Genomic DNA, 10122 nt, shown 5'->3' with positions numbered 1-10122 from the left:
GAGCTCTGGCAATGCTGCAGGAAGGGGGGACAGCCCTGCTCCCCCCTGCAGCCCCCTGTGCCAGAGTGAGCCTGGCCAAGCCTGCCCAGCCCTGCTCCCCCCTGCAGCCCCCTGTGCCAGAGTGACCCTGGCCAAGCCTGCCCAGCCCTGCTCCCCCCTGCAGCCCCCTGTGCCAGAGTGACCCTGGCCAAGCCTGCCCAGCCCTGCTCTCCCTCTGCAGCCCCCTGTGCCAGAGTGACCCTGGCCAAGCCATCCCAGCCCTGCTCTCCTCTGCAGCCCCCTGTGCCAGAGTGACCCTGGCCAAGCCATCCCAGCCCTGCTCTCCTCTGCAGCCCCCTGTGCCAGAGTGACCCTGGCCAAGCCTGCCCAGCCCTGCTCCCTCTGCAGCCCCCTGTGCCAGAGTGACCCTGGCCAAGCCTGCCCAGCCCTGCTCTCCTCTGCAGCCCCCTGTGCCAGGAGTGACCCTGGCCAAGCCATCCCAGCCCTGCTCTCCTCTGCAGCCCCCTGTGCCAGAGTGACCCTGGCCAAGCCTGCCCAGCCCTGCTCTCCTCTGCAGCCCCCTGTGCCAGGAGTGACCCTGGCCAAGCCTGCCCAGCCCTGCTCTCCTCTGCAGCCCCCTGTGCCAGAGTGACCCTGGCCAAGCCTGCCCAGCCCTGCTCTCCTCTGCAGCCCCCTGTGCCAGAGTGACCCTGGCAAAGCCCCTGAGAGGCAGCCAGGAGCAGCAGTCAGAAAAGGAGCCACATTCAGGGTCAGCCTCCTTGGGCTTCACAAAGTGATCTCACAGAGCCTCAAATCTCCTGCTGAACCAAGGCTTAGATTGTATTTTAAGTCCTGCTGATTACACCTAGGAAGATGAGACAGTCAGGGGACCTCAGGTTGTGGCAAGAAAGCCAAAGGGAAGGAAATCCATCATTCTTGCACACACATTAAAAAAACTTCTGCTGTCTTTAGGAAAGAGGCCACATCCTCAGGAGTGCTGGCTTTTTCTCCATTGGTACTAAGGGCACAAACCAGTGCAGCACATTTAAAATCCAGCCTCAGTTTATTATTCCAAGGCAGCTTTCCCTGCAGCATTCATCCCCAAACAACCTGATCTCCAGAATAAGAGTTGTACATACAATGGGTGTATAATTTGTCAAATCTAAGTGTCTGCACATTCCAGATTTTTAAAATCATCCCCTATTGTTTTATTTTCTTTGTTTAATTTACTTTTTTAATAACAACTCAATTTTGGGATGTAAACACTATGTCAAAGCAAAAGCTAGAATGCTTGAGAAAAATTATGCAGCTTATCCAAAGCAAATATCTCCAGTTTTTCTCCCAAAGTATTTGCTGAGTATCATCTGAATTCACAGAAACCTTCAGATCTGCTGAAAATGCTGTTGTTGGATTTGGGATTTTTTTTTAAATAAAACTTCGCATTCACTGAAAGCAACTTCCCATATTGGTTCTACTGTGAGATGGATTCTAGAGTCATGAGATGTTAAATAACAGAAGTGAGACTCTTTAGTCCTCTGGCCTGTAAGCCTTGCCTAGTCCCTCAGCTCATCTGTGCAAGCTAATCTTTGCTACTCTGCAGTGCAGAAACTTATTTTTTCTTTTAAATGAAACTGAGGATCTTATGTAATTGAATGACTCCAGCACCAAATATTGTGATACAATCTCAGTTTGGGAGACTTGCAATTGCAGATGTCTTAGGGCTAAAACCTATCATTTCCCTGAGTCTGGACTGATTGTGTGGAATTACTGTGGGCTTTCCTCAGTACAGCAGATGGTGGAGGCTCAGGGGAATCAGTTCCAGGTCCCTAATTCTCCTATTCTACATCCAATAATCCATTATTTTGCCACTGGCAAGGAAAATGCCCCATTCTCATGCCTGGTGCTCACTTTGTACTCACAGGAGACACAAGCAGAAGTGCAAGGGCCAGGTTCTCTTGCAGGTGCTCAGCCCAGCCTTCCTTGCATTGCAGAAATTTGCTGGGGTCAACCTGCCAGCAAAACCAGATGCCCTATGTGGCACTGGAATCTCAGCCCACCTGAGATGGCAGCAGGGGCTGAGAGACCACCAAGTTACCCCAGATGGATGGGAAAACTGAGGAGAACTCCAAATTCATGGAATTATGAAACCTCTGGGGCCCAGTGCAAGGCTAATTGTCTACTTTAGGTCTTGGAGTGCAATTACCAGCACTAATGGTTATGGGGACAGATTCCAAACAAGCACTATTTAAAACTCAGAACTGAAGGGTTTGGGATAATGCTAAAGCCAAGCAGATAATCTTTACAAAAGAAGAAAACAAAAGTCTGATTACACCAGTGCCATGCTTGCCTGATATTATAAATGATGTGGAAGTTATACCAGGACACACAATACTGAGAAGGAAGAATCTGGATTTGTATTTTTTTTTTTTTTTTGCAAATGCTGTCGGTGGTTGATATCCAGACATTGGTCATTAGATCTAGTTTTATTGCAGCCATAAAAGAAGTGAGTCAACAGCTTAGTCACATCAGGCAGGATATGCTTCAAGCACAGCCTGAATGAAAGAATGAAGTTAAACACTGAGAAATACAAGGTAATTAAAAAAGAACCTAATAGTTTCTTCCCTAAACCAGCATGAGGTGATGTGCACAGCACCCTGAGAGGCAGCAGGTGTGGATTTAAAGGAAATAAGCTGGGCTTATCAGCATGTGTATCAGGACAGCAGTTTATTAGCTATCACTACAGGTCCTCTGGCTTTCAAGTGTATCAGGTATCCTCATCGTCTAAAAGAAATGCAAAGAGAGAGATGAAATCTGGTTCCTGTCCTACATCTGCAGACTCCATTTGTGCAGATGATCTAACTACTGAAGGCTGTAGAATAAGTAAGAGAAACCGGTCAGCAGGCTCTGGTAACTTCAGCATGGCACAGGAGTGATCCAGAAGAGTCTGGTGGATACCTCAGACCACTGTTTGTTCATTTTAACTGAGGTAGCAGCTGAGCACTGTGCCTGAAGGAAGAGAAGAGAAAGATACAGTGAGCAGGGTGGGAAGAGAGGAAGGCAGGAAGCTTCTGCAGGTAAGTCAAAATTATCATGTCCCTGTAGGACTAGAAATAAACCTTTCATAGACAGCATGGCAGATTTATACCACTCTAGGCTTGACTCCAGGAGGCTGGAAAGTTGGAGAGAGTTTTCAGAGTGTTGTTTTCTTATCAATATGGGTACAAGACAAAAACTCAACACTAGATTCTCGAGGGAAACATGAAATACATATAGACATGGTCACACATGCCTCCTATCTGATGGCTAGGACTAGCATTTTCTATTGCAATAGAAATCATGAATGGGATTGGGGTTTTATGAGTAATACACTGGGATGAGAGCAGGGGACTCTGGATCTGCTCCTGAGCCCCTGGAGGCCATCAAAAGGCCAAGGTTTCTGTAAGCAGTTAACAAGGTCTTTGCACAGCTGGTTTGCAGTCAGTGCAAAAAAGGAGATTAACTTCTCCTTTGGGATCCACACATGCAAAGGACCTGTGAGGAAGGATCAATATGGGTAAAAGTGAATATGCCCCCAGAGGACAGTGAATGAAATGGGTTTTGTTTGTAAGAGACATGGATAAAACCACCAAAGCAGCTAAATTTTACACTTACAGACACCTCCTGGCCTGATTTGCTGCTGGTTTGGTGATTCACTGTCAGTTTGATGCAGGAATGGCTTGGTGGGAACCAGAGGAGCTGTGTGGGTACAAAATCTCTTCAAGGAAGTGTCCAGTCAGTGCTGCTGTGCTGGGACTGCCCGTGGGAGAGGCAGGGAAACAAGGACCTACAAGAGGAACCTTCCCCCAAACACCCACAAAACCAAAGCTTCCAGCTGAGGGAAAGCCTCCTCAGACTCCCAGCAGAGATTTTCTCAGGCACAGAGCCAGGCACCCCTGCAGGCTGGGCTGGAGGACACAGACCAGCCTCCCCAAGGGCTGCTCTGCCCCAGGTTTGTGCCAGTGGGACTCACACACAGCCACTGCTCCACCTCCACCCTGCTCTCAGAGCATCCTCCACCCAAGGGAATATCCTTCCTGTGGACTGGGAGGAGCTGAGGGCAGCTGCTGCAGCTCTTCTGCTTTGTTTGTCCTCAGTGTGCAATTAGCCAAAACACAGAGTCATAAGACACAATTTACAATCCCTGCAGTTTTTTGGCATCCCACTGTATTGGCTTACAGAGAGAATTGGTAGTAGGGTGCAGCAGATAGAGACAGCACTCTAATTACAGATTTACATTAAGAGGAAGGTTTAAAAGCTAATAGGACATTATTAGAATAATGATCCCTAGATGTTCTCCCAGCTGAACATCTGCCATTACTAATTAAAAACAAATTAAAGTCAACCTGTTCAATGAGAAATCAATATTTACAGCAACTAGATACCCCCTTATGTTAGACATGGTGCTGACCTACAAGTCCCTTCCCACATGCCACACCAAGGATCTCAAAACCCACATTGGTTATAAATCAGAGCCTGTGCAAAAACCACCTTTGTAAAACTGACTTAGAAATTTGACTTATGTACAGCCTGTATCTTTCATTAATCAGCTGCCCAGTGTTTTAAATTATTGCCTCATAAAATGATAGGTTACCCACTTTCTCAGACTGGGGTGTCATTTTTCCAAAAGCAGGTTAGAAATTGCATTTCGAGTGGCAGATGAAAATAATCCTGCAGCCTCTCTGCTCAGTTTGCATCCCTGATTGCTATTGAACAGTGTCATTTTGTGAACAGAATCTGCATCAATCTCACTACATGGCAATGTAAGAGTCAGTCCTGGAAGTGAAGGCATACAGTTACAGACAGAAAACAATTAGGCAGAAAAATTACAATAGCAAATAGCTTTGAAATCCATTAGCTACCTCAAACTGCAGAACAAGTGCTTATTTCATTGTGCAACCATCACAAAACACTACAGATCCCTGAAAATGGGGAAACACTCAGCTGTCTGATCCAAAATGTATTCTAAGATCTACCACCAATATCGTGCAAGAGAAGTTCAAAAATATGTGGGCTCATACAAAGACTAAAAGAAAAGCATCCAACCCACAGCTGCAGGCAACTCCTTGCTGGCACAGCACCCCATCAAAGTCTGCCTGCACAGCAATTAACAAAATTAACAGGGGGTCACTTGCATCAGCTGGCCCAGGACACTGGCTGGTTCAAAGGAAAACAAAAAGAAAAGGGTTTAAATCCTCCTATGATTTGCCCTTCCCTTCCCACATAAACTCAAATCTATTAAGAATTATTAAAGCCAAGTCTGACTCTGAAATTTAATTTGGCCATTGATCTGACAAAGCCCTTGCATATCAACCATGAGGAGCATGTGCAGGATGATCAGCTTGAGGCCTCAGACTGGAACTGTTGGCCACTGACAGCTTCCACAGGCGAAGGTCAGTGGCCCCTTTGGACAATACTGTTCCTTTTGTGTCTGGAAGAAAAGCTCTGTGGTCAGTAAGTGCTCTCGTGTTCCCAGGCCAACAGCAGTGGAAGAGAAGAGTCAATGGCAGAGGAGTCTCTGCTTTTATAGCAGTGCCCAAGTTGGACTTCAGGGGCCAATAGCAAGCACTGCATGACCCTGCATTTCTGATTCCATAGGCTGTATTATTGGAGACTTCTGTGTTTGCAGTGTGGGAGCAATAAAGAGCAAAGGCAAGAAATAAAGAGCCTCCGGGTGCTGACATAAAATTAAATCCTGACTCCTCTTTCAAGTTCAAGGTAGGAAAATCACAGCTGTATGTCTTTGTCAAAAGTGTGCCCAAGCACTAATATCATCAAGGACAGAAACTTTTACCATGTAATCTTACCACACACTGTATATCATCCAGAGCCTTTGTGGACTTGGATGTAAAAGAAACTACTAACCCTCTTTAAAACATGCCAGCAAGCAGGATTTGGCCCCATTTAAGTAACTTTAGATTACTGATGTCTGATCCACAGGGAGACCAAAACTCCCTTCAGGGCAATATCTGATTAGAGGAGAAACAGTTGTTGGCCTCTAGGAAACTGCAAATAATTTCTTGTTCAAACCCACAGGGATTTTTGCAAGGCCTGCTGAGCCAATTTAAACAGGGGAAAATATCTGAGAGCCCTGCAACAGTATTCTCTGCCGTTTTCTAAACCCCAAATCCTGCTCATCCCACTCAGTGAAGCAATCTGACTGAAGTTAATGGAAGCAGTCCCCACCTGGCTCGCTGCAGCTCTGCTGCTGCACAGAGAATTGCTCCATGGTCTCGGCTGAGTTGAGCCACATCAGGCTGTTTGCAGTTACATCCCTCTCCCTACTCGTACTGACAAGTTCAATTTTTTCAGTTTATTTTCCTCCCCCTTTTTTTTTCCTTCCTTTCTTCAATGATGTGTTCCAACATTTTTTCCCTCCTGCCACAGACAGAGGCAGGTGAACTGCAGAATAAACATAAAGATATCAGAGCACTGCACCTGCCTGAAAAATGACATGAATTTAATCAAAACCATTTCTAGTCTCAGGGCTCAGGCACATGACTGGTCTTGTTGCTCTTCCCCTGGGCAACTGCTGGAGGTGCCTCTGGTGTGGGCTTGGACACATGTTTGACATCAGCAGCAAGCACTAAGCTGAGCTGTAGGGGGATTTTATTATTTGATTTCTGATTATGTAGAGCTTCCTTCCTTTGGTGCTCTCACTGACCTTGTGGATTACAGTAAAGCTGTGGCTAACCCGAGATGGATTCTGCTTATGCCAAAGTAAATCAAGAGAAATCATGGCACAGTCAGAGGAACTACACGAGAGTAAGACTGGATACAAAGCTCATTAACATTTTTAATGGCACTACTTTTTGATTAAGCAGTTACTCTTTTTACCTGTAACAATAACAACACCAAAAATTCAACCCTGAAGGAGGAGAATATGTGTCCACTGACAGACAAATTACTCTTGCTGGAAAGTCAAAATAGGATTTTTTTTAATATCAAGGAAATAAAACCAAATTAATAGTGGCTTTTATAACCACTTAAAGCATCCACCTGCAGGGATTTTTGCTGTATCTGCTAAGTGTGGTACCTAAAAATACCACAATACCTAGAAAGTGAGAAAAAACTTAGTCTTTTCTTCTGATCATTTTATAATGTTACTTCTAACTCAAAGTATATCAGACAAGAAAAGCAGAGTTCAAGGAAGCCAGAACCTTTAATCTAACTAATTAACAGGGGGGATAGCATGTGAAAGCTTTATGTAAAACGAGAAAGTAATCTTATTCTGCTCAGGCTGCCTGCTCATTTGGTGGACAGGCAGAAGTTAACAAGGGGCTTGGCAATCTATTTAATTGGCCACAAAATCAGAGCCTGCATCAGCTCCTTTTCCACAGAGCCTCACTCCCTTGTGCCTCCTGTTCCTTCCTGCAGAAACGAAGGTGATGCTGCAGGACCTTCCAGGCTGCACTCGGCCGCAGGGTGTAGCCCCACATTCCTGTTCACAGAGAAAAGCAAGGCACAATTCTTCCCAAGAATATTCTTATCTCATTTGCTGTGCCTGTGTTTGTGCAAAAGTAGAATGCAGTATGGAGATTGTTTACCCACAGTGATGGGGTTTTGTTTCCTTGGCCTGTCAGGGCCAAGTGTGTGTGTGTGTGTGTGTGTGTCTGGGCAGTGTGTGCAAAGCTGAGTGCTTGGCAGATTCAGTTTAGATGTAAAGTAATATAGTAAAGAATAATACAGTAAAATAAAGTAATTAATTAGCCTTCTGATAAGATGGATTCAGATGCTTCATTCTCTCCCCTTCCTCAGGGGTTGCCTGTGAATTTGACAGGTGGGTGCTGCTCAGAGCGCTCAGCACCCGCGCAGCTGCAGCGCTGCAGGGGCTGCAGGGGTGCTGCTGTGCATGCCTGTGACAGGCACGGCGTGCCAGAGCCACCCCCCCCGACAAGCCATTCTCTGTAGGAGCCCTGTCACCAGGCAGTGACGCCTGTGCCACACAGGGGCCACTCCAGCCTGTGAACAGGAGCACTGATGTGGCCAGCGCTCGCTGGGCTCCAAAAACACAAAGGCACCAACAAATAAATATGGGGAGGATTATGGATTTTCTTAAAGAAAAGCTCCAAATCCAAATTATGTAGCTTATTCTGAGATGTACATGGAGAATTTAATCACACCAGCCAAACATGGCATTTGCATAGGAAACCCTAAACTGCAGAACAGAGTACCTAACTTTGTGACTTGATCCTGAAATGAGGCCTGATGAGGTTTACCATGGCAAAGAGCAACGCACTGAAATGCTGTAATAACACACTAATTTTTTTTCAATAATTAGTAAAAATGATTGCTACAATGATTTTAAAATAAGAGATAATCTTAACTGTTTTCACCCTTCTTCTTGGTATTCACAGGCTGGAGTTGATTTCTGCTCAGTAACAGGGTAAGGAAGTGTCACCTCCATTTGTCAGCATTCCACTGTGAGCTCTGTGTGTGCCACACCATTCCTACAGTTAAACCACTTGGAATTTCCAGCCCAAGCAAACATCAGCATTCCAGTGCTTTCTAATCCAACTTTTTAAAATCACAGTAGAGGAAATGTAGAGCCTGTGACATGAATCTTATGTGCTTTCTTTTCACTTTGGGAAGAGGATAAATTAGCCTCCACCTTCAGAAATGTTTGTCAAGTAGTTACATTTTAATCCCAATTTATTTGTGTCTAAATCCAGCAAAGAATTAAGGCATATGCTTATGGATTAGCCCAGTAATTCCATAGTTAAGCATCATAAAAGTACATCATACAAGCTCCTGATGAATCCTTTTCACTTTTTTCCAGTTTGACTTCTACTGTGTGTAACAGATTCATTTTATCTGAAACACCACCTATATGCTGACTATTGCAAAAATAGCACTAATTTGTCATAACCACTGCAAGCTGGACAGGTCAAGTGAGTTTATCTCAGTGCACATTTCTATCAGATGTTTTCAAAGTAACTTGAAAACAGTACAATGGAAAATCAGGAGTATCATCTACCAATTAAACACAAACAAAACACAGTTTGTTTTCTAACTCTTCTTTAAAACAACAGATGTTAGGTTAAATCTCATGTTCAGGCATTTATCACATCTGCTTTCTGTTCCCTTGGAAAATGTACTCACAACAGAGTTCAAATTAATTACAATGAGATTTGTCAGCTGAAACCTAAAAGGGAGTTCAGGGAATAAACATTTAATTCTAGAATAGAAATAAATAATTGGTGTTTAAAAGCTTTAAACTTGTTTTCAGTAGGTTCACATAGGCAAAGCTCCATCACAGACAGTGTTTGAGACCTATTGTAACCTTCATGGTGTCTCCAAGGAGATATGAAGCCAGAGGAAGAAGAGATGAAGAGAAGTCTACAGGGCTGTGGAGCCCGAGGGTGCACGCTATGGACCTGCAGCACAAGCTGCAGAAGCCCTGATGCCCCCACAGCCTACCCTGGCAACAAGAAACACTTCTGACCTTAAAAATTAATAAATCTTCACTATTCTCTCATAAAACTGGGGCCTGCCAATGCATAGGCACTGAGGAAGCTCTAGTAAAGAACTTGCATAATCACCTTTTTTTACCTTAACGGCTTTTATGAGAACACAGAAAGGTCTCCTTCACCTTCCAAGTCTGGAGAGACTTGCAGAATGCTATTGGTAAAGACAGTTCTTTAACTCAAAAGGAACAGAATTTTTAGGATGCAAGAATCCTGCATCCTAACAGTATGGAAAAATGAAAATATTGCTTTGAAGAAAAGGGTTTCATTGCAGCAAAATTACAGGCATGTAATATAAGGTATAATCTAAGACTTGTCATTCCTATAGGTAACATTTTCTCTGTAACAGCTCTGTTTAATTCCTGCAAGGTAAGACAGCTTTGATCAGGCCCTAAACCAGTTCTCTTGCCAATGTCCCTGGCCTCTGTAACTGTATTAAAATATTAACACACATATTTTTGGCCAAACAACACCTCTTCCTTTGAGAGACTTTTCTACCCTCACACAGCCTCTCCCAATCCCTTTACACACTCCACCACTGCCCTTCCAGTTCCACCTCTGCTATCTTCCAGGCATGTTACTCACACCAGTGTGTTGCAACAACTCAGCATCTGGCTCTTCCCAGCTCCCTCAGTAAATG

This window comes from Serinus canaria, chromosome 14, assembly GCF_022539315.1.
Source record: "Serinus canaria isolate serCan28SL12 chromosome 14, serCan2020, whole genome shotgun sequence".
Classification (NCBI taxonomy): Eukaryota; Metazoa; Chordata; class Aves; order Passeriformes; family Fringillidae; genus Serinus; species Serinus canaria.
This window is presented reverse-complemented; position numbering follows the sequence as displayed.